This window comes from Scyliorhinus canicula, chromosome 1 (genome assembly GCF_902713615.1).
Source record: "Scyliorhinus canicula chromosome 1, sScyCan1.1, whole genome shotgun sequence".
Classification (NCBI taxonomy): Eukaryota; Metazoa; Chordata; class Chondrichthyes; order Carcharhiniformes; family Scyliorhinidae; genus Scyliorhinus; species Scyliorhinus canicula.
Window position 1 is genome coordinate 10,922,887 of NC_052146.1, and position 21,854 is coordinate 10,944,740.

The window sequence follows — 21,854 nt, forward strand, 5'->3', positions numbered from 1 at the left end:
AGGCAAATCCATCAATTAATTTATTAACAAATTGCATAGACTGGCCAGTGGTTGCTGCTACAGAACTTTAAAACATGGCTTAATTTGCAACCGCAATGTAGCCGGTGTGCTTGGCGAGGTGCTATTGGACATCTTCTAAACCAAGGAAGATTTAATGCTAGAGAAGGCCGAACAATTTACAAGCCAGGTTTAAGTGCAAAAGCAGAATCAGGGTGTACTTTGGAGACATGATGAGACTCGGGAGGGGTTAAACCGGTACGGAGGCCCAAAGTTGGGAGCCCGGTCCATTTGAAATGGTCACCAAAACTGCTGAAGGGGCAGGGGAACCCTTCCAACTACCGTATATACTCGCATATCATGCGACTTTTGAAAACCTAAATTGTAACCTAAATTTGGGGGGGGGTCGCATGATACGCAAGATACAAAATTTGCGGGTGTGAAGTGCTGGCCAAGATTAGGCTGTTAGGCTGTTAAGCAGACCGTATCCATTTACGGTAAGTCAAATAGTACCCAGTAGTTAATGGAACTATTATATTTATTTTTGGACATAATGAAATATAAAACAGGAATACACATGTAGGTTAATTAACATTTAATAAAATAAAAACACTATTAAAACAAACTATTACAGGTAAACTAAAATCCTTCAAATTCGCTTTCATTGTTATCAGTGTCATCATCAAATAAAGCTTGGAATTCTTCTTCATCAAGGCAGTCGTCATACTGATCATCTTCCAGGTCTTCAATATTTTCATCCTCTTCTCCTGCATCTTCGAATAAAGCATCATCTTCACTTCCATCCAAAGCACTTGCTATTCCACATTTTTTAAATGCTTTAACAATCAAATCTCCATCTATCTCAGCCCATGCTTCTTTTACCCACAAACACAGTAGAGGCAAATCCGGAGCCTTCATATTCCCTCCCTTCGTAAATGATTTCTCTCCTTCCATCATCCAGTCATTCCATTTCTTTCTTATATTGTCTTTAAATGGCTTATTAATGGATACGTCAAGTGGCTGAACGACGCTAGTCAAGCCAGCTGGAACGATCGCTATATCGGTGTTCGATTCGCAAACAGCTTTCACAATGGCATCCACTCGATGTGACCTAAACATATCCCAAACAAGTAAACTTTTTTGGCGTCGTAAACCACCTGCTCTTGATTCCCAAACTCTCTTCAGCCAACTCTTGCAGCCATTATCGTTCATCCATCCTTTTTCATGGACATGGACAATAATACCATTTGGAAGTTTTAGTTTGGGCATTAATTTCCGTTTAAAGATAACCATTGGAGGAAGTTTCGTCCCATCTGCCATACACGTTAGTACAACCGTAAAATGTGTCTTTTCATGCCCTGTAGTTTTGATAAAAATACTTTTCTCGCCGGCTTTATTAACGGTTGAGTTTGATGGCATATCAAAATTCACGGGTGTCTCATCCATGTTTCCAATGCACGATAACTTATAGCTGTTAGCTTTGCGATGTTTGATTACAAATGTTTGAAAACTAGTCACTTTTTCTTCTAATTCTTTTGGGAGTTTCTGTGCAATTTTTGTTTTTCTTCTTAACACAAAGTCATGTCTTTTCATGAACCGCGTACACCATCCGGGACTTGCAGTAAACACACAAATGCCCATTTTTCTTGCTTCTCGTAAAGCATAAAGTCTTATTTTAGACCGTGTTATAATATAACCATTTTCTCGATTTTCGGACACCCACTTTGATACTTTATCTTCTAACTGCGGCCAATGACATTTCAACCCGCGATTTGCGCATTTATAGGAAGGAGTTTCCTTCAATTTTTCTTTTTGTTTTCTCCAGTTTCGGACACAGCTTTCTCCGACACCAAACAGCTTTGCAGCTTTAACGTTGTTGCTTTGTTCCGCTTCGGCAACAACTTGCAGCTTCAATTTGGCAGTATATTTCTTCGCAGATCTTTTCTCCATAGTGGCTAAGGGTAGAATGTATTCGATCGTTGTTATGTGTTACGGTACTTGTTACGTGTTAGGTAACTGTTTATTATCGTGATTAGAAACAGCAAAACAGCTGTTTCTCATTCGGTTGTTTACGGCGGAAAGCCTTGCCTAGTGTCATCTGGTATCTCAAAAAAGTGACTCGCATGATACATAAGATATATGATAAAATCATGTTTTGGGGACGAAAATTTAGGGGTCGCATGATATGCGAGATCGCAGGATACGCGAGATCGCAGGATACGCGAGATCGCAGGATACGCGAGTATATACGCGAGTATTTTAAAATATTCTAAATGCAGTGTCAAAAGCAATATTGTTGTGCAGGTGCCCTGCAGAAAGAGCCAAGCGCTTCCTCTGTCGAAAGACCAGGCATTTTAAACAATTCTGCACAATAGTAAAGCATAAGTTAAAGGAAAAAATCTGGAACAAGCTTCCAACAATTTCAAGTCCAGGAAATTGGAAATACAGCATTTTAACCTGACAATTTCCTTGGAAAAAAAATCAAAGATCCCAACAAGCAGCTTTGGTTTGTCAAGCTGGAAGTCAAGGACACAGAACAGAATTTAAACGGGACACTAGGCTGGGGTCACAATCTGATTTTGAGATCCAGTCATCAAACATAAAGCTGCAGGGGCCAGGAGGCACAGACCTCAAAGTAAAGGGTCAGATCACTTCAACTCTTAAACATCAAGATAAAGAAATTAATGAAACTATTTTAATATCTTGTAGAACCAACAATCGTCTCTACTAAGGGCAGCTTGTTCGGGATTCGGAATGCGATTCAGTGGACTTCATACTAAGTCTGCTGTCGGGTACCTTTTAGCGGGGTGTTCCTTAGCACCTGCAGCGCCCAAAACATCCTGCTATCCAAAGACAGATTGCTGTTTTTTGGCATTGGGGACCTTCTCTATGCCAAGGCCGCACTTAATGGTTTCCTGCTGGTAAGCTGCAAGGCTGTTCGCTCTCCCTCTCCGCTTTATTGAATCCCCCAGATCGTGCCGGGCTCAGTGAGTTGGGATATTTGCGATTGGCCCTGCGTGGAGCTCGTCTCGCGATTCACCCAGATCGGCGCCGGGTGCAACGCATTCGCTGAATTGCGCCCTCCGTCTTTTCCAAAGGGTCGATGAAGTAACACAGGGTGACAGGGGAGCCATGTTTAGGAATGAATTTCCTAAATTGTTCCAGAGACTGGAACAAAGTCTGCTCAAAAATCACTCTACCCCTGCATGCCAAATCCATCTGCTTAACTGCCCCTTGGAGGGTACAACACCCACCGATTGAGAAAGTCAAATGACAAAGTGACAGGCTGCTGTTTCAAGGAGCGACCCCCCCAAGCCTGCCACACTGAAACTGCCTGTTAACACTCTCCACAGGTGCTGGGTATTTCCAGCATTTTCAGTTTTCATTTCAGATTTCCAGCAGCCACAGTGTTTTACTTCTGTTTCTATTCCTTCTCAAAACGTTTACCTTCAGAATGAGTCCACATTCCACTCAGCTCCTGTAAGCACAGATAAGTTATTGTCAACACCAATTAACACTTCTTCCCATGTTCTGCAAGCTGTTCCTTGGCCACTCTGGTTACTGCTGTCTGTTTTTCTGTTTGCTGATCAGGACTTTGGTCAGGTTGGTCTGCCGAGACGTTGCTCTTCTGCACTCCCTGATACTATTTAAATCATTAGTATTGCAAGATCATCCAATTCAGGCAATGATGCAATATTTGATGACAATTATAAATGACACACAAATTACCGCTGAGATAAAAATTAACTACCATTAAAAACTGGTCGTAGGTACACATACATAGAGACATGTAGACTTTAATGTGAGGCACATAATAAAACACAGTGGTGATTTTTAATTGAAGATCAAAGATTCACCTTCCTTCTCCCCACCATGAAAACAGCTATATGTTGGTATCATTGCAACACAATTACTGTGAGCAGCAGTTTTAAAGCATGCAATATTTTTTACTACCACAACACAATAATACCCATTTGAGGCAGCAATCACATCATCTGGTCCCAAGTTGCTGTCTACTCTATTTTTCAATCAGGTGCCAGAAAGTTCACAAAAACAGCAGAGATTAATGTGGCTTCTGAATTTTTCTGCCGTATTATGAAGAAGACCATTCCATTTTAAGTACACCGATACAAATAGAACATAGAACGATACAGCGTAGTACAGGCCCTTCGGCCCACGATGTTGCACCGACATGGGAAGTCAAAAACTAAAGGCCATCTAACCTACACTATGCCATTATCATCCATATGCTTATCCAATAAACTTTTAAATGCCCTCAATGTTGGCGAGTTCACTCCTGTTGCAGGTAGGGCATTCCACGGCCTCACCACTCTTTGCGTAAAAAACCTACCTCTGACGTCTGTCCTATATCTATTACCCCTCAATTTAAGGCTATGTCCTCTCGTGCTAGCCACCTCCATCCGCGGGAGAAGGCTCTCACTGTCCACCCTATCTAACCCTCTGATCATTTTGTATGCCTCAAATCTCGAACATTGGAACATTTAGCCCCTCTAGCTTGTTCTCGCCTACTGTTAAATCATGTTTTTTCAATCAATTGGCCAACATCTGAGAGATATCTGAGAGATCTGAGGGCAGCATGGTGGTTAGCATAAATGCTTCACAGCTCCAGGGTCCCAGGTTCGATTCCCGGCTGGGTCACTGTCTGTGCGGAGTCTGCACGTCCTCCCCGTGTGTGCGTGGGTTTCCTCCGGGTGCTCCGGTTTCCTCCCATAGTCCAAAGATGTGCGGGTTAGGTGGATTGGCCATGCTAAATTGCCCGTAGTGTCCTAAAAGGTAAGGGGGGGGGGGGGGGGTTGTTGGGTTACGGGTATAGGGTGGATACGTGGGTTTGAGTAGGGTGATCATTGCTCGGCACAACATCGAGGGCCGAAGGGCCTGTTCTGTGCTGTACTGTTCTATGTTCTATATCATCTTAAAGCCGGTTCAGCATCTACAACTGAAGTCAGGAGTGTAATGAATACTCACTGCAGTAACTTTCCGGAAGCTCAACAAGGTCCACTTGATTTGATGGCCTGCCACCGGACTCAATATCCATCATTGGCAACAACTCAGCAACATTATTTCTTCTTTAAAAAAATAAATTTAGTGTGCCCCATTCATTTTTTTCAATTAAGGGGCAATTTAGCATGGCCAATTCACCTACCGTGCACATCTTTGGGTTTTGGGGGCGAAACCCACGCAGACACGGGGAGAATGTGCAAACTCCACACGGACAGTTTCCACAGTGACCCAGAGCCGGGATCGAATCTGAGACCTCGGCGCCGTGAGGCAGCAATGCTGTAGCTTGAGGAGGACAAGAACACCAAGATCATGAGTATGCCACTGCATCCAGGTTTTTCTGTTAAGTCGCACGCACACCTTCCTGAATTGGACATATTTCAACACAACTTCACTGTCGCTGGAATAAAATCCTAGAATTTCCTCTGTAACATCACTGTGGGAGCACTGTCACCAGCAGAAGTGCAGTGGTTCTGGGCAACTAGAGATTGCCAACAAATTTGGCTTTTCTAGCTTCACTCACATTTCTGGGAATAAAGTATAACTTGTATTTATACAGCCCCTTTAACATTGCAGAACATTCCAAGGCACTTTACAGGAGTATTACCAAACAAAATTCAAAATTCAACACCAAAGAGATGTTTGGGCAGGTGAACAAAAGTCACGAGTAAACAAGAGACTTCAAAAGACAGATTATTCGGCCCAACAGGCTTATTCAGATTTATTTATGTTCCACACAAACTTAACTTCAACCAACTCAACAGCATATTGTTTCAAACTTGTTGCTTTCCAGTAAGATTTGCTTGTTTTCCTCTGGCTGGTATCTATACTAGTATCTATATTTTAATACGTTTGTTATGGTAGTGTTTAGCAGAACTGCACCTCACAAAAGCAGGGGAAATGTCAAATTGGACAACCTTTCGGGCAAACTGAGGGCAGCATGGTGGCGCAGTGGTTAGCACTGCTGCCTCACCGCACCCAGGTCCCAGGTTCGATCCCGGCCCTGGGTCACTGGTCTGTGTGGAGTTTGCACATTCCCCCCGTGTCTGCGTGGGTTTCTCCCCCACAAGCCAAAGATGTGCAGGGTAGGTGGATTGGCCACGCTAAATTGCCCCTTAATTGGAAAAAATGAATTGGGTACTCTAAAATTATTTTTTTTAAACCCTGAGGACAAACTGAGCCAAACAAAAATAGACCTGGGCCGGGATTCTCCAAAATCCCGGCTAAGTGTTGACCCCGGCGTAAACACCGGAGTGTTTCACGCTGGCGTCAACAGGCCTCTTGGCCCAGCGATTCAGTGACCCACAGGGAGCCAGCACGGCGCCGCAGTTAGTAAAAGCTGCAGCAGAAAATAAAGTGACAGGGCTTTGGAGTTTTAAAAAAATAACTTTAATAGCGGTATTTGTGAGAAAAAAAAACAATTGCTCACACATGGCTTTTATTATGTTAATATTTTCACATTTAAAATAAATTAAAATTTAGAGTACCCAATTTCTTTTTTCCAATTAAGGGGCAATTTAGCGTGGCCAAGGCACCTACTTTGCAGATCTTTGGGTTGTGGGCGGTGAGACCCAGCAGACACGGGGAGACTGTGCAAACTCCACACGGACAGTGACCCGGGACTGTGATCGAACCTGGGACCACGGCGCCGTGAGGCAACAGTGCTAAACACTGCACCATCATGCCAGCCGTATTATATCATTTACATGCTAACTGCATTTGTTTCTGGCTGTCCAACTAAATCCAAAATTATCCCCAATGATCATCTTAACTAAAAATCTAATATAATCAAAAGATGTTAATTTTCTGTCTGGCCAGGATAGTCACTCCTGGTCTCCCAGAGATTCCTACTGGATGTATGTGCATACCTGGCAGGCAGTTGACTAAAACTGGGATGAGGTTTCTATGGTCAATCAAGACCCACACAAACATATCGCTACTTTGGAAAGTACGGGGTGACCTTGAAGTGAATTCTAGTGAGCAGGTGGGAAGAGCTCAAAATCAAATAAGCATTTTAAAAAGATTCAAAATGCTGTAAATAATATGAGTTAAAAATCTCAACATGAGAGTGAAGATGAGTTATGCACAGCCCACTTGTATTATTCTACGTATGCTTCATTAGCTAAACAATTACAATTCTTGTCCTGCTTCTAAAATGGTAATTGCTTCCCCTTTGATTCAAATGTACGCACATGTCCTAAGAGAGCTAGTGGACAATCTGCCTCTAGCACTCTGCCAATTGCCAACTGTGCTATATAAACTGTACATGAGCAGTTTGGATGCTGTTCCTTTTTCGGATGGGGTTGGTGAGGGGAAAAAAAAAATCTATTTTGTCCAAACCTTTATTTTGGGAATTGGGAACTTACCAGACTGTGTGCAGGAACTGGTTTCTATAGAAGTTTATTCAGCAGAGCAACACCCACATCCCAAGAATGAATTAATGTGGTAAAGGAAAGGTGAAGGATCAGATTAAGAAACAAACAGTTGAAACAAATGGTAAAACATTTATATTGTGTGCAGTCTTCATGCACTGATGTTGTGCAGTATTTCAGGCCAAGAGGTGCCTGTGAGCTACTTTGAAACTGCTGCCAGTGCTGAACTGTAATTAAGCACAGAGCGGCTCTGGGCTGAATCACTTGGCACATTTCCCTTCAGTCCTGAGTGGAAGGCCTTTGTGCAGCATCTCCCATGACAAGGCTTGGCTAAAATCAAGAACTTGCCTTGGGTGTAGCAAAATAAAACACATTTTAGACTTCCTGACCTGAAACCTGTGATAAAATGCTGCAACAACAAAAATACAAGTTCATGACCAACTTGGCAATTACTGCAATTTTAAAAGCTTAACAGAATATTGTGTCACACTGTATGGAGTGGCAGAGTAGCACAGTGGTTAGCATTGTTGCTTCACAGCTCCAGGGTCCCAGGTTCGATTCCCGGCTTGGGTCACTGTCTGTGTGGAGTCTGCACGTTCTCCCCGTGTCTGCGTGGGATTCCTCCGGGTGCTCCGATTTCCTCTCACAAGTTCCGAAAGATGAGCAGGTTAGGTGGATTGGACATGCTAAACTGCTCTTAGTGTCCAAAAAGGTTCGGTGGGATTGCTGGGTTACAGGGATTGGGAGGAGGTGTGGGTTTAAGGAGGGAGCTCTTTCGAAGGGTCGGTGCCGACTTGATGGGCTGAATGGCCTCCTTCTGCACTGTAAATTCTATGAATCTATGTACTGTAATTGCACATTTAAAATCTTAACAAAATGAATATTGCACATTTTGACACCGTGGCGGTTCCGGTCTTGGGTGACTGTGTGGAGTTTGCAAGTTCTCCCTGGATCCCCTGGATTTCCTTTGGGTGCTCTGGTTTCCTTCTACAGTCCAAAGGTGCGCAGGTTAGATGGGATTATGGGGATAGGGCGAGGGAGGGCGGAGAGGTAGGGTGCTCTTTCAGAGGAAAATCTTTTTTTTTGGACATTAAGGGGCAATTTGTCGTGGCAAATCCACTTAACCTGCATATCTTTGGACTGTGAGAGGAAACCAGAGCACCTGGAGGAAACCCACGCAGACACGGGGAGAACGTGCAAACTCCACACAGTCACCCAAGGCCAGAGTTGAACCCGGTTCCCTGGCGCTGTGAGGCAGCAGTGTTGACCACTGTACAGTAAGGCAAAGGATACAGATCCAAAGTAGTAAAAGGCAAATTTAGAATTGCTCCCGGTAATTTACAGATAAAATCATGGATGGCAAGAACCCGAAGCCAAGAAACAACTGAATGCTACAAGATATTTGGAGATGGTGGGAGTGGGGAACAGGTGGGTATTGCATCTTTCCGTATAAATTAAATAGATGGGTGTTTCAAGTATAAGGACAGTAGTCTCCTTCAGTATCTGTTTCTATGAGAGGGTTTATTGAACTGATCAAGATGTCTGCCTTCAGAGGCAGCTTCATGGCAGAATCACATGACTACAGAAAGCCAGGAGTGTCAATCAGGAACCATGTCGATGTTACCTGCGCGAGTGTCTCAAAACCCCAAAGGATAACTTGAAACATTATTCGTGGTGTATTTTGGTTTCAACATAGAATTTACAGTGCAGAAGGAGGCGATTTGGCCTCTTGAGTCCGCACTGGAAAGACCAACTCACCCAAGCCCACACCTCCACCCTGACCCACAACCCAGTAACTCCACCTAACCTTTTTGAACACGATGGGCAATTTTTAGTATGGCCAATCCTGCTAACCTGCTCATCTTTGGACTGTGGGAGGAAACCGGAGCACCCAGAGGAAACCCACGCAGACACGGGGAGAACGTGCAGAACTCCGCGTAGACAGCGACTCAAGCCGGGAATCGAACCTGGGACCCTGGAGCTGTGAAGCAACTGTGCTAACCACTGTGCTGCCCATGGTAGCATAGAACAATGAACATCCCAATGAGGAACCAGTCCCGTCGTTGTGTAAACAATCACTGAAGAATATTTTCTGAAGTAAAAAAAGACAAAAGGCGAATATACACTCTGATGCTTAAGAAAATGCATAATTAAACACACCATTCCCAAAATATACCCACATTCCCTGAAGTCACAGACACACCATTTTTCCAAGCAACATTCAACTTTAATAACTCTATAGATCAAATCAAGTTCATATTTGCCACACAATACCACTTCGGTGTTAAAGACTGGGAAAATGTTTCATCCTTTTTCAGCGGAGGCACAAAACTGCGTTGTTTAGAGGAGAATATCTGCAATCTGCTGTGGCTCTAAATGTTCGCTGGAATAGGCCTGTGTGACTCAGATCACAGATGGAACTGGCCTGTCTGACTGTTGGGTGGCGAACTAGTCCACCTCTCCAAGGAGGGTGTGAGCAGTCTGTTTGATATTCCCCTCTGTGGATCCTGTCTACCTCTCTCAAATTCCTTGCTTTTAGAAGTTATCATTTGTAAAATCTCATTGATCTCTGATAAACAATGTTTCTAGTACTAACTAACTAGTAGAGTTGACCAGGGAGAACCGCTGAATTTAAGGAGGATTAAGACAAATGTTTAAATCAGTAATGGGTTGAAGGGTTCGGAGAATATCCAGGATGGTGGAGTTGATGCCATGATGAGATCAGCTATGATCGTATTGAACAGGGGAGCAGGCTCGAGAGGCTAAACTGCCAACTCCTTATCCTAGTTCTTATGATCCAAGAAAGAACTAGTCTGTCTAATTCCACTTCCAGCTCTTGATCTGTAGCTCTGTAGGTAATAACACCTCAAGCACAAATCTGGTGTTCTTGATTAACAAGGGAATCAGAGGTTTTGGGGAGAAGGCAGGTGGGAATGGGGATGAGGAACATTTCAGCCATGATTGAATGGCAGAGCGGACTTGATGGGCTGAATGGCCTAATTCTGCTCCTATATGTCTTGTCGTCTTATAGGGCATTGGTGAGGCTACACCTGGAGTATTGTGCAGTTTTAGTGTCCTCATCTGAGAAAGGGGCCTGGATTCTCCAAACGGGGGTCAACGGGCCTCTTGGCCCAGTGATTCAGTGGGCCACAGGGGGCCAACACGGCGCCGGAGTGCTGCACGCTGCTCTGGCACCGATACGCGGCCCTGCACTGCTGGCGCGGGTCCGCGCATGCACGTGGTGGCTGTTTCCACGCTGGCGCATGCACGTGGTGGCTGTTTCCGCGCCGGCGCTAAGCAACATGGCGGGGCCACACAGCGGGCCTGCGCGGAAGGAGGTAGAACCCTCCAGATCACGCGCGCCCACCGATCGGTAGCCCCGTTTGCCGGGCCGTTGTGCAGGCCACCTCGGAGTCTGGACGGCCACCGCGGTCGCGGGTCAGAGCTCCCCCGGGTGGTACCAGGTTGGAGCCACAGTGGCGGAACCCAGCCGGTTGACTGCTGAGAATCGCTGCCGGGGCCCGACTGGCACCGCGTTGACTCCGCACACGACTGCCGCTGATTCCCGGCGGTGTGGCGGGAATTCCTGGCGTCACCGCCGATTCTCCGATACGGCGCGGGCTAAGAGAACCCTGGCCAGGCTATTCCTGTTATGGAAGCAATGCAGCGAAAGTTTACCAGGCTGATTCCTGGGTTGGCAGGACTGTCATATGCGGAGAGACTAAACCAGGGGCTGGTTTAGCTCACTGGGCTAAATTGCTGGCTTTTAAAGCAGACCAGCAGCGCATTTCAATTCCCATACCAGCCTCCCCGAACAGGCGCCGGAATGTGGCGACTAGGAGCTTTTCACAGTAACTTCACTGAAGCCTACTCGTGACAATAAGCGATTTTCATTTCATTCATTCATTTAATTTCAGTTGGGACTATATTCATTGGAGTTTGGAAGAATGAGAGGGGATCTCATAGAAACTCATAAAATTCTAACAGGATTAGACAGGGTAGATTCAGAAAGAATGTTCCTGATGATGGAGGAGTCCAGAATTAGGGGTCATAGTTTGAGGATAAGGGGTAAACCTTTCAGGACTGAGTTGAGGAGAAATTGCTTCACCCAGTGAGTGGAGAATCAATGGAATTCGCTGCCACAGAAAGTAGTTGAGGTCAAAACGTTGTGTAATTTCAAGAAGGAATTAGATATAGCTCTTGGGGCTAAAGGGATCAAGGCATAGGGGGGAAAGGCAGGATCAGGGTATTGAACTTGATAATCAGCCATGATCATAATGAATGGATGAGCAGGCTCGAAGGTCCTCTTGCTTCTATTTTCTACGTAGGTTTCTGATCTGGCCATTCATACCTCATGGCTCTAGGTTCCTGTTAATCTTTTTATTGGCAAATCGCATTTCATTATTCCATGAGATGCCTGCTAGTCTTGTTACTTGTCTGTTATTTTATTTTCATCTCAAGCTCACTGTTAATCTTGTTACCTTCCCACATTCCTGACACACACACATCAGAAAGTAATTCAAAGGTACAACGTTAAAATAGATGCTGAATGGGGCAGCATGGTGGCACAGTGGCGAGCACTGCTGCCTTACGGCACCAAAGTCCCAGGTTCGACCTCGGCCCTCGGTTTCTGTGTGGGGTTTGCACATTCTCCCCGTCTTTGCGTGGCTTTCGTCCCCACAACCCAAAGATGTGCAGGGTAGGTGGATTGGCCACTCTAAATTGCCCCTTAATTGGAAAAAATGAATTCGGTATTCCAAATTTATAAAAAATAACAATCAAAAGCAAAATAGACGTTGAACAAGGAATTCAGAGGGACAACGTATTTGCAAATCTGATGGCAGATGCAGTTCTGCACAAGGTGAGCAACACAAAGTGATAATATTGGGAATAAAGCAGAGAGAAAATAGGCAAATGATGACTTTTGCATGTTGCTCTCAAATAATGTGTGGCCTTCAGCCTTGGCTGTTCACCCGGTTATATCCGAATGGGACCGTCTCTGTTTACGCATACATGTCTCACTCTCTTGAGGGTTACTCACTTGAATTTTAAATATCTGGTGGGGGTATGTGGAAATATTCTAAACTCTACCTGTTGTTTATACCTGCAGAGAAGCAGTGTCATTTTTATAAATTTAATTACGCAAAAGTAAAGAATTTGTCATTTAGCAATGGAGCTGGCATGTCAGTGTTCTGTATTTAAGTGTGGTCTTTAAGGTCCACAAAAGAACAAAAGGAACTTGGGAATGCCTGGATTACAGTGTCAGGCCCTGTTCTTCAGATACTAAATTCACTAATTTTATCTGTGAATTGACCATGAACAAGTAACTGCGTGAAATAATTTCTAACCATGAAACTGGTGAGCTCAATCATTCAAAATCATTAGGGGATGGGTATCTGGAATTTGGCTGGGACTCAAAATTTGAAGTGAACTGAACCAGAACTTGGGCCTTTCACTCTAACTTCAATTCTAAAAAGACAAAAGCACAGATGATCAGAAATACAAAAAGTACAGCTTTTGGCTATCCACAGACTGCAGATCTGAATGCTCATTGCGAACAAGCACAGGCCTACTGCTGTTCAGATGTATCCTGATCTTTACTGTCACAAAGAAACAGCATACTGGGCAAATGAATACTATTCCTTAGACATTGGCCCTACACAGAGGAAAAGTGGATGGAGCATGAGATTGAAGAAAATTAATGAATAACTGAAAGCAACTGCAAGGCATTAATCTAAACAAGAGGGGTAGATGTTATTCGAAGCAAAACTTGTGTTGTTTGGAACCACAATGTGAACTTCTAAATTACATTAAAGCCGTGAAACTATTGTTTGGTATTATTGCTTTTTAAGAATATAGATGGTCTTGTCTGGATGTGGGACAGAAATTTATTCGATGCCAGTTTTTTAGCACTTAAAAACTGCATGAAGGCCAACTGCCAGTGCATTCCAGACCCTTTACAAGCGAGATTGTTCAAGCATGTTAATGACTCTGACATCTTTTACTGCTGATTTAACATGCAATTCTCTGTCCAATGTATACAGAAAACTTTCAAAGAGCTAATATTGTGCAAATCTTTCATGATCTCGGAACTAAAAGCCAGAATAGTGCATATTTCCCCTCATAATGATGCACCCAAGTAACACAACACTGATGATTTACATAATTTCCCCATTTTATATACGTACTAAATTTTTGTCAGCCTTATACCTTGTATAAAAGCCTTTCCACATCTGTCCAAGTTTCTGCCATCATGGGCCATAGATACTTGCCATGGATTCTGTGTCACATATAAAATCATAGTTGTTAGTTTCAACCGGGTATACCATCAAAGTTTGGTGTTTTGATGTGTGATTTACCCACAAAAGCTAACAAATTGAAAACAGAAAAAAATTGGTTCAGAAGGAGGCCATTTGACCCCTTGTGTCTATACTAGATGAAAAAGAGCAACCCAGCTTAATCTCACCTTCCAGGTCTTGTCCTGTCGGTTACGGCACCTCAAGTGCATATCCAAATGATTTTAAAATGTGATGCAAGTTTCTGCTACTATCATCCTTTCAGGCAGTGAATTCCAGACTCAAACCACCCTTTCTGTGAAAATATTCCTTAATGCCCCTCTAATCCTTCGACCAAGAAAACAACTACATTTGGCGGTCGAATGGCCGATTCCTCTTAATTCGTAGGTCTGTACCCAATTTGCAGGGCTATGGAGAAAGAACAGGAAAGCAGGACTAATTGGGTAACCTTTTCAAAGAGCCAACACAATCACAGTAGGCTGAATGGTCTCCATCTGTGCAGTACGGTTCTATTTTGAGTGACAATTGGACTGTGTTGGCAGAGTAGTCTACGTTTTAAGAGTTGGACCATTGAGGCTTACTGACTGCATACAGGTCTGTGGACTATAATGCACTGCATTACTCATAACTTGAAAAAAAATGCATGAAGAGTTTTTTTTAGCATGATTCAAAACTTACTTCATAAATAAAAGTAAAGGAACTTAAACCTGTCTTGCGGCAAAACTGGAAGGAACAAATCTGCTTCAAGTCACAATCCTACAGAATCGACAGATGGTCAATCGTGATACGACGTTCTCATGAATGTAAACTTTAATCTACAAGTCCCTCGGGCTACCTTCATAATTTATAGTGACAGGATAAGCTATTGATGAGGGGGCTTCACTTCACAATTAGGTGACCCAATTTGTGTAAAATGGTTGCCCGTGACCTTCTTCAAGGCTGCATAGTTTGAGTTTAAAAGTGAATCACTCTTTCCTGATGGATTTCAATGGGAATTGCCTGCAGAACTGTGCGCTGCCTTAAACAGAAATATTGCACTGCTGGTTCATGAAAGGATGGACTCCAGCCAAAGGCAAGCCATGCCCTCTAAGATAAAAGGGCAAAGACAGTCTGTTACAAGTGCAGTAGAAGCATATGTGGAAACCATGAGTGTATCGTACATATAAGCACTTAGTGATTCAAGGCATCAAAAATCGCATTGGTAAAATGTTATAAACACATTGCAATTAGAGTGAGGTAAAAGCATTTTCAATTTATACAGGAGCTGTGTTTTCAAAAGCTTAAATAAGCTATGGTAGCTTTTATTTGTTAGAAAACATGAGACAGCTCACTCCTATCACTGAACACACTGGGCCTGTAACTCCAATGGTTGCAATCCTGCCAATTAGATTGGGAGGTTGCCAACTTGATGACCTCCAGTGCTTAATCTACCAGAGCATCTGTAGCTTTTCTAATCATATATTCAGATATATTTTGTAAGTATATGTATTCAGATTATATGGATGGCACGGTAACACAGCCATCAGCACTGTTGCTTCACAGCATCAGGTACCCGGGATCGATTCACTGTCTGTGTGGAGTCTGCACGTTCTCCCCTTGTCTGCGTGGAATTCCTCCGGGTGCTCCGGTCCTCGCGGGGAGAGTCCAGGCGATCAAAATGAACATACTGTCCAGGTACCTCTTCCTACTTCGATCCATTCCGGTCTACATCCCCAAGGCCTTTTTCAAAGCACTAGACAAACTAATCATGGCATTCCTATTGTGTGTGTGTATGTGTGTGGGGGGAGGCTAGCCCTCCCAAACCTACAATTCTACCACTGGGCGGCAACAGCCGAGTGAATAAGGGGATGGATCAAGGAGCCAGAAGCTGAGTGGGTGCGTGCGGAAGAGGCCTCCTGCATGGGGACCTCCCTCCGGGCCCTCGCCACGGCAGCACTCCCATTCCTACCCAAAAAACACTCCAGCAGCCTGGTGGTGATAGCCACCCTCCAATCCTGGAATCAACTACGGCAGCAATTTGGCCTGACCAAAATGTCGGACAAAGCTCCCATCTGCAACAACCATAGGTTCACACCAGCACTGACTGACGCCAACTTCAAAAGGTGGGGACAGGATGGAGGGATACTGACAGTCAGGGACCTATACACGGACGGCAGGATTGCAACACTGGACAAACTGACAGAGAAATTCCAGCTCGCCCGAGGGAACGACCTAAGGTATCTACAACTCAAAAACTTCCAATGATAGGAGACAAGGACGTACCTACAACCGCCATGACAGACATTCCTGGAAGAGTTACTGGACGCAAGCATCCTAGATAAAGGAAACTGTAGCGACGCGTATGACTGACTGGTAGAATGGGCCGACACCGTACTGGACACAACAAGAAATAAATGGGAGGAGGACCTGGGGATTGAAATAGGGTGGGGACTCTGGAGCGAAGCACTGCATAGGGTCAACTCCACCTCCACGTGCGCAAGGCTCAGCCTGACGCAGCAAAAAGTGGGACATAGAGCCCACTTAACAAGAAACCGTATGAGTAGGTTCTTCCCGGAGGTGGAGGATAGATGTGAACGGTGCCAAGGAGGCCTGGCCAACCACGCTCACTTGTTCTGGTCTTGCCCCAGACTTGCGGGGTACTGGACAGCCTTCTTAGAGGCAATGTCCAAAGTGGTGGGGTGAGGGTGGAGCCATGCCCGAAAGTGGAGGTCGTCGGGGTTTCAGACCAGCCAGATCTATTCCTGGGGAGGAGGGCGGACACCCTTGCCTTTGCCTCCCTGATTGCCCGCCGTAGAATCCTGTTTGGCTGGCGGTCAGCAGCACCACCCAAAGCTGCAGACTGGCTGTCCGACCTCTCAGAATCTCTCCAAATGGATAAAATCAAATTTTCCATCCGAGGGTCAGACGACGGCTTCCACAGAACGTGGGAGCCATTCACCCAATTGTTCCGGGACCCGTTTGTGGCCAACGAACAAGCAAAAGAATAGCCAGGTAGCCAGGAATCAGGGGAAAGTAGCCAAAGCATGAGGGCTGGATTGGATTGGATTTGTTTATTGTCACGTGTACCGAGGTACAGTGAAAAGTATTTCTCTGCGAGCAGATCAACAATCATTAAGTACATGGGAAGAAAAGGAAATAAAAGAAAATACATAATAGGGCAACCCCATGTATACATAAGCACCGGCATCGGATGAAGCATACAGGGTGCAGTGTTAATGGGGCCAGCCCGTAAGAGGGTCATTTAGGAGTCTAGTAACTGTGGAGATATGCATCACTGTAAATACACAAGGGGTTAATGTAAATACACTACGACTAAGTAAACACTAGAAATGAAAATGAAAATGAAATGAAAATCGCTTATTGTCACAAGTAGGCTTCAAATGAAGTTACTGTGAAAAGCCTCTAGTCGCCACATTCCAGCGCCTGTTCGGGGCGGTTGGTACGGGAATTGATCCGTGCTGCTGGCCTGCCTTGGTTTGCTTTAAAAGCCAGCTACTTAGCCCTGTGCTAAACCAGCCCCTTGTGCTAACCAGCCCCTTCTAATGCCTTCTCCCAGAACCCTCGGAGGCACAGTATATTTATATACCTACTCTATGGTACTATCTAGTGTTGAGATACATGAACAGTTTAGCCCTGTGCTAAACTAGCCCCTAGAGGGAGCACCAGAGACGTCATGACATGCAGACATACAGCTAATGAACACATAGAATAGGACACGACCAATGGGCAGTCAAAAGACCCAGAGGTGACACTACCACAAGGGGTATTACACAACCCATATATAAAGACAGAACACACGTGCTCTGTCTCTTTCCACAGGCGACACTTAGAGAGTAGGACAGGGGCAGATCAGAAGCATCACACCCACCACGTGGCTTAGAGCAGACTGGTTAGTTAGACCGAGTTACTATAGCAAGATTAGCAGGAGAGTCGAACTCATAGAGAACTATGATAATGGTTCAATAAATCATACTGAACTTACTTCAACGTCTGGAGTATCTTTTAGTCAAAGCTACATCGAGTTGCAGCCTATGTTATCCCAGAGTACATAGCACAACATGGTACCAGTTGTGCCTGTTGAATCTATATAGTTCAACTCAGCAAGATCTGTGACTACCAGCAACAGCACCCAGGCAAGGTGATCGAGATTCTGGTTCCTCAGCAGCTCAGGTACCACGGCAATCTCAGTGCCAACTGGCGTGAAATAAAAGCAGAGATTTGAGATTTACATGGTAGTATCCGACCTAGATGGCGTGGCCGATGCTGAGAAGATAGATGTTCTACTCACCATCGCGGGTGAAAATAAAGAGCAACAGAAATCTTCAACCCCTTCAAGTACTCCAAAGGGCAGGACAAGAGAGACTTCTAGACAGTCCTGGACAAGTTTGAAAGCTACTGCAAGGTGAACACAACAGAAATCGGTAAAACTAGTGCCTATACTCACCACGAGGCAAAGGTAGGCTTGCAACAGAAGTAAATGGCAATTTTGATTGGCAGCCATCTTGCGCAAGGAGCCGCACATGCGCAGTTCCCGAGAAGACGCGAACTGGCAAAACGGAGTTTTGTGCATGCGCGAGAAGCCGCACATGCGCAGTTGCGAAAAGAGCGCACATAAAGGAAAAGCGATTTGCGCATGCGCAATCCATTCCTGCGCTTTACATCACAATCGTCATGATGTCAGAGGCCCCTGACCACGCCCACTTAAAGGGGAAATGTCTGAAAATAGTGAAGAAAAAGTTTAAAGCCAGAAAACACAATTCTTTCACCTGGAACGACAGCACAATGCCTGAACTTCGACCAGTAGCTGAAAGTAACCTCCACAGGGCCCTACAACAAGCAGCTAGCACCTTCCTAAGAAATAATTTAGTCCTTGAAGACTACGACTCAGATGATGATTTCATCATTGGACGTGGCGACCTCAGTACCAAATCCGAACCACAACGGGATGTGTTGTACATTGAAGCATCCGACACAGTCATGGACGAGTTCTTCGGATTTGAGGATCCTCAGCCCAGCATAGACGACATCCCGACCCATGAGTGCAGGATTCTGCTGCAGCCTGACGCCAAGAGACAGAGAGCGGTACAAGCCCACAGAGTGGCCTGAGGCCAAGAGAGTGGTCCACGCACCACGAAGAGTCCCCGACTCCGCACAGAAAGCGATGACAGACTCCACAGCGAGACCACTGCACATCTCCACACAGGGAACAATGCCAGACTCCACAGAGAGAACGATACAAGCCTCCACAGTGAGCTTGTTGACAGACTCCACGATGGAAGCAACGCAAGACTCCAGAGCACAGTCATTGCATGAACAGGACCATGAAGGCCTAGCAACCTTATCTGAGCAACCAGCAGCGGACGATACAAGTCTGCCACGCTCATGTACACAACAAAAAGACTATGACAGCCCACCCAGATTATTTGAGCCACCAGAAGAAAACTCTGACAGTCTATCCAGCTCATTTAACCGACAAGAAGACACTGAAGGTCTACCCACTGTATGTGCGACAAGTGACAAAGGCTTCACAATTCCCATACAAGATGTGCGACATCTCAGCGAGACTGACAGATCTCAGCTTGTATGTACAGAGGCCCTAGACAATCAAAGTGAGGCTACTAACCTGAAATGATTCCAGACGGGGAGCATCGACAAGCCAAAGATGATTCAAGTGAACCAGACATGACTCCAGACGGGGAGCGCCGAGGAATCAGAGACGGCACGCTCAATGAAACAGCAGATGCCACAAAGGGCATTGACACAAGTAACTTCGTGAAGGAATTGAATTCTCCACTCGGTGTGGTCATTGAGCGCAACAAACACAAGAACAAGCACGTCACTAACAACAATGACAACAATAGACCAACAACTGGTACGACATGGTACAACTCTGCCCATGAAGGACAATGTTACTGCTCAGCTCAGAACAATGGTGAGAGTGTAAACATACCATGGCATGTCAATGCATCTTACCAATTCACGTTTGCTACACCAAGGACAAGCAAACCAGCTTTCAGGAAAGATGTCATCAAGAATTGCGACCACAAGCATTAAAAAATAGAGTCCACCTCAGACAATGAAGTGATTTGACCATTTAGACATCTCCTGATGACTTCTTGGTTACGTAAACACGAGGACACTGACGGCGTTCACAAGGGAATGACAACATCAACATCGACACTTCCATAACAGCCCAAGAAAGCCACTCGACCATGAAAATTCATGAACTTTGGACTCATAACTATTATTTGATATTGTATAATCCTCAACGTCATCATAACTATTCTTTGATCTTGTATCGTCATCAGTCATCATAACTTGTACATGTCACTTGTACCCGTTTTTGTTCAATTTTTCTTTAATACTGTACAGAAAATATGTAACACGAAGAAAGGGGGATGTGGTGATATGCAACACTGTAAATATACAAGGGGTTAATGTAAATACACTATGACTAAATAAACACTAGAGGGAGCACCAGAGACATCATGACATGCAGACATACAGCTAATGAACACATAGAATAGGACATGACCAATGGGCAGTCAAGACATCCAGAGGTGACACTACCACAAGGGGGCATTACACAACCCATATATAAGGGCAGGGCCCACATGCTCTGTCTCTTTCCACAGACGACACGTAGAGTAGGACAGGGGCAGATCAGAAGAATCACTCCCACCACGTGGCTTGGAGCAGACTGGTTAGTTAGACTGAGTTACTATAGCAAGATTAGCAGGAGAGTCAAACTCATAGAGAACTGTGATAATGGTTCAATAAATTACATTGAACTTACATCAAAGTCGGGAGTATCTTTTGGTCAAAGTTGCATTGAGTTGCAGCCTGTGTTATCCCAGAGTACATAACACAACAGTAACAGCGGGGGAAAAGCTGTTTTTGAGAGAAGAAGCTGTTTTCGAGAGGGAGAGGTAGACCAGGAAAGGCGGGGGAACAACTAAACCCAAGAGGAAAGAAAGGCGAACCACAGGAGGGGAGAGGGGGCAGAAGCGGTGGGGGAAGGGGGGCTGGAGAGGGAAGGGAAAGGGAACAATAGAGGAGAACCAAGGAGGTGGGAGGCTGGGAAATGACAGCCGGAAGGAGGGCACAGGATATGTTAACAAACTTGGCATCTCCAGGAACAGAGAACAAGAAGAATACAGGCGAAAGACGGGAGGAACAGCTGAAGCGGAGGTGAGCGCGAGACGGCAGCGAGATCCATCTGGGTGAAGCAAGTGACAACACCAACACCCAACCCATTTGCGTATTGCCCACTGTAATTGTTTCTCCGGCACCCAAATGTATATTTACCTCCCCAGTCTCCAACCCCCCTCCCTCCCTCCCTACACCCCCCCCACAAACAGTTGCCTACTTAATGTTGGAAATAGTTTTGCCAGTTGTACAGAGTTGCTGCTGTTGAGCTGGTGCACAATACCCTACCAGTTATTCTATATTATTTATTATTATTATTTTTTTGATATGTTTGGGTGTGCCCTTCTCTTCTATATAGGTATATATATATTTCTTATTCTGTGTATATAACAGTAAATATACTTTGTTCAAAAACCCAATTAAAAAATATTTATAAAAAAATGAATTCACTTGAGAGGCCGAGGTGGAGGGAGGGTCAGTGGATCCTCACCTCTGCAGCGCAGGCCAACCTCGCTGTCAGTGACTGCTCTCTTCCTGGCCAATCCTGTGATCTCCAGGGCCTGTTCCACATAGGGGGTCAAGACTCTGATCTCTGGTACTCCGCCTCCTGTCTTGTCCATTTCACATCTATTATGGCCAACGTATTCTGCAGGGACAAATAGAGAGCTGTACGTTTGACGGATCCGGGGGGGGGGGGGGGGGTTGTCTATTGCAGTGGAATGTGTGGGCACCGCAACTGAACATTTTTTTTTCTTTTTTTAAAATAAATTTAGAGCACCCAATTCATTTTTTTCCAATTAAGGGGCAATTTAGTGTGGCCAATCCACCTACTCTGCATATCTTTGGGTTGTGGGGGTGAGTCCCACGCAGACACGGGGAGAATGTGCAAACTCCACATGGCCAGTGACCCAGAGCCGGGATTGAACTTGGGACCTCGGCTAACCCACTGCGCCACCATGCTGCCCACCGCAACTGAACTTGAAGGGTTGAGCAGGTGGGTGCTGAGGAACAAGTACGGAGA

At 45.0% G+C, this 21,854-nt stretch overlaps 1 protein-coding gene across 4 annotated transcripts in view; it reads right to left on the bottom strand.

The window, feature by feature from the left end:
• Window positions 1-21,854, bottom strand: part of tango2 (transport and golgi organization 2 homolog (Drosophila)) — a 273,616-nt gene that overhangs the window by 208,060 nt on the left and 43,702 nt on the right. The window contains exon 2 of one of the 4 annotated variants that reach the window (XM_038808828.1): window positions 13,599-13,668. The exons of 2 other annotated variants lie outside the window; for them this stretch is intronic. The gene's annotated coding sequence lies outside the window, so the exon portion shown is untranslated. Of the gene's footprint in view, window positions 1-13,598; window positions 13,669-21,323; window positions 21,345-21,854 lie in introns of those variants that run through there. One more of the 4 variants, XM_038808738.1, reaches the window with a different exon arrangement.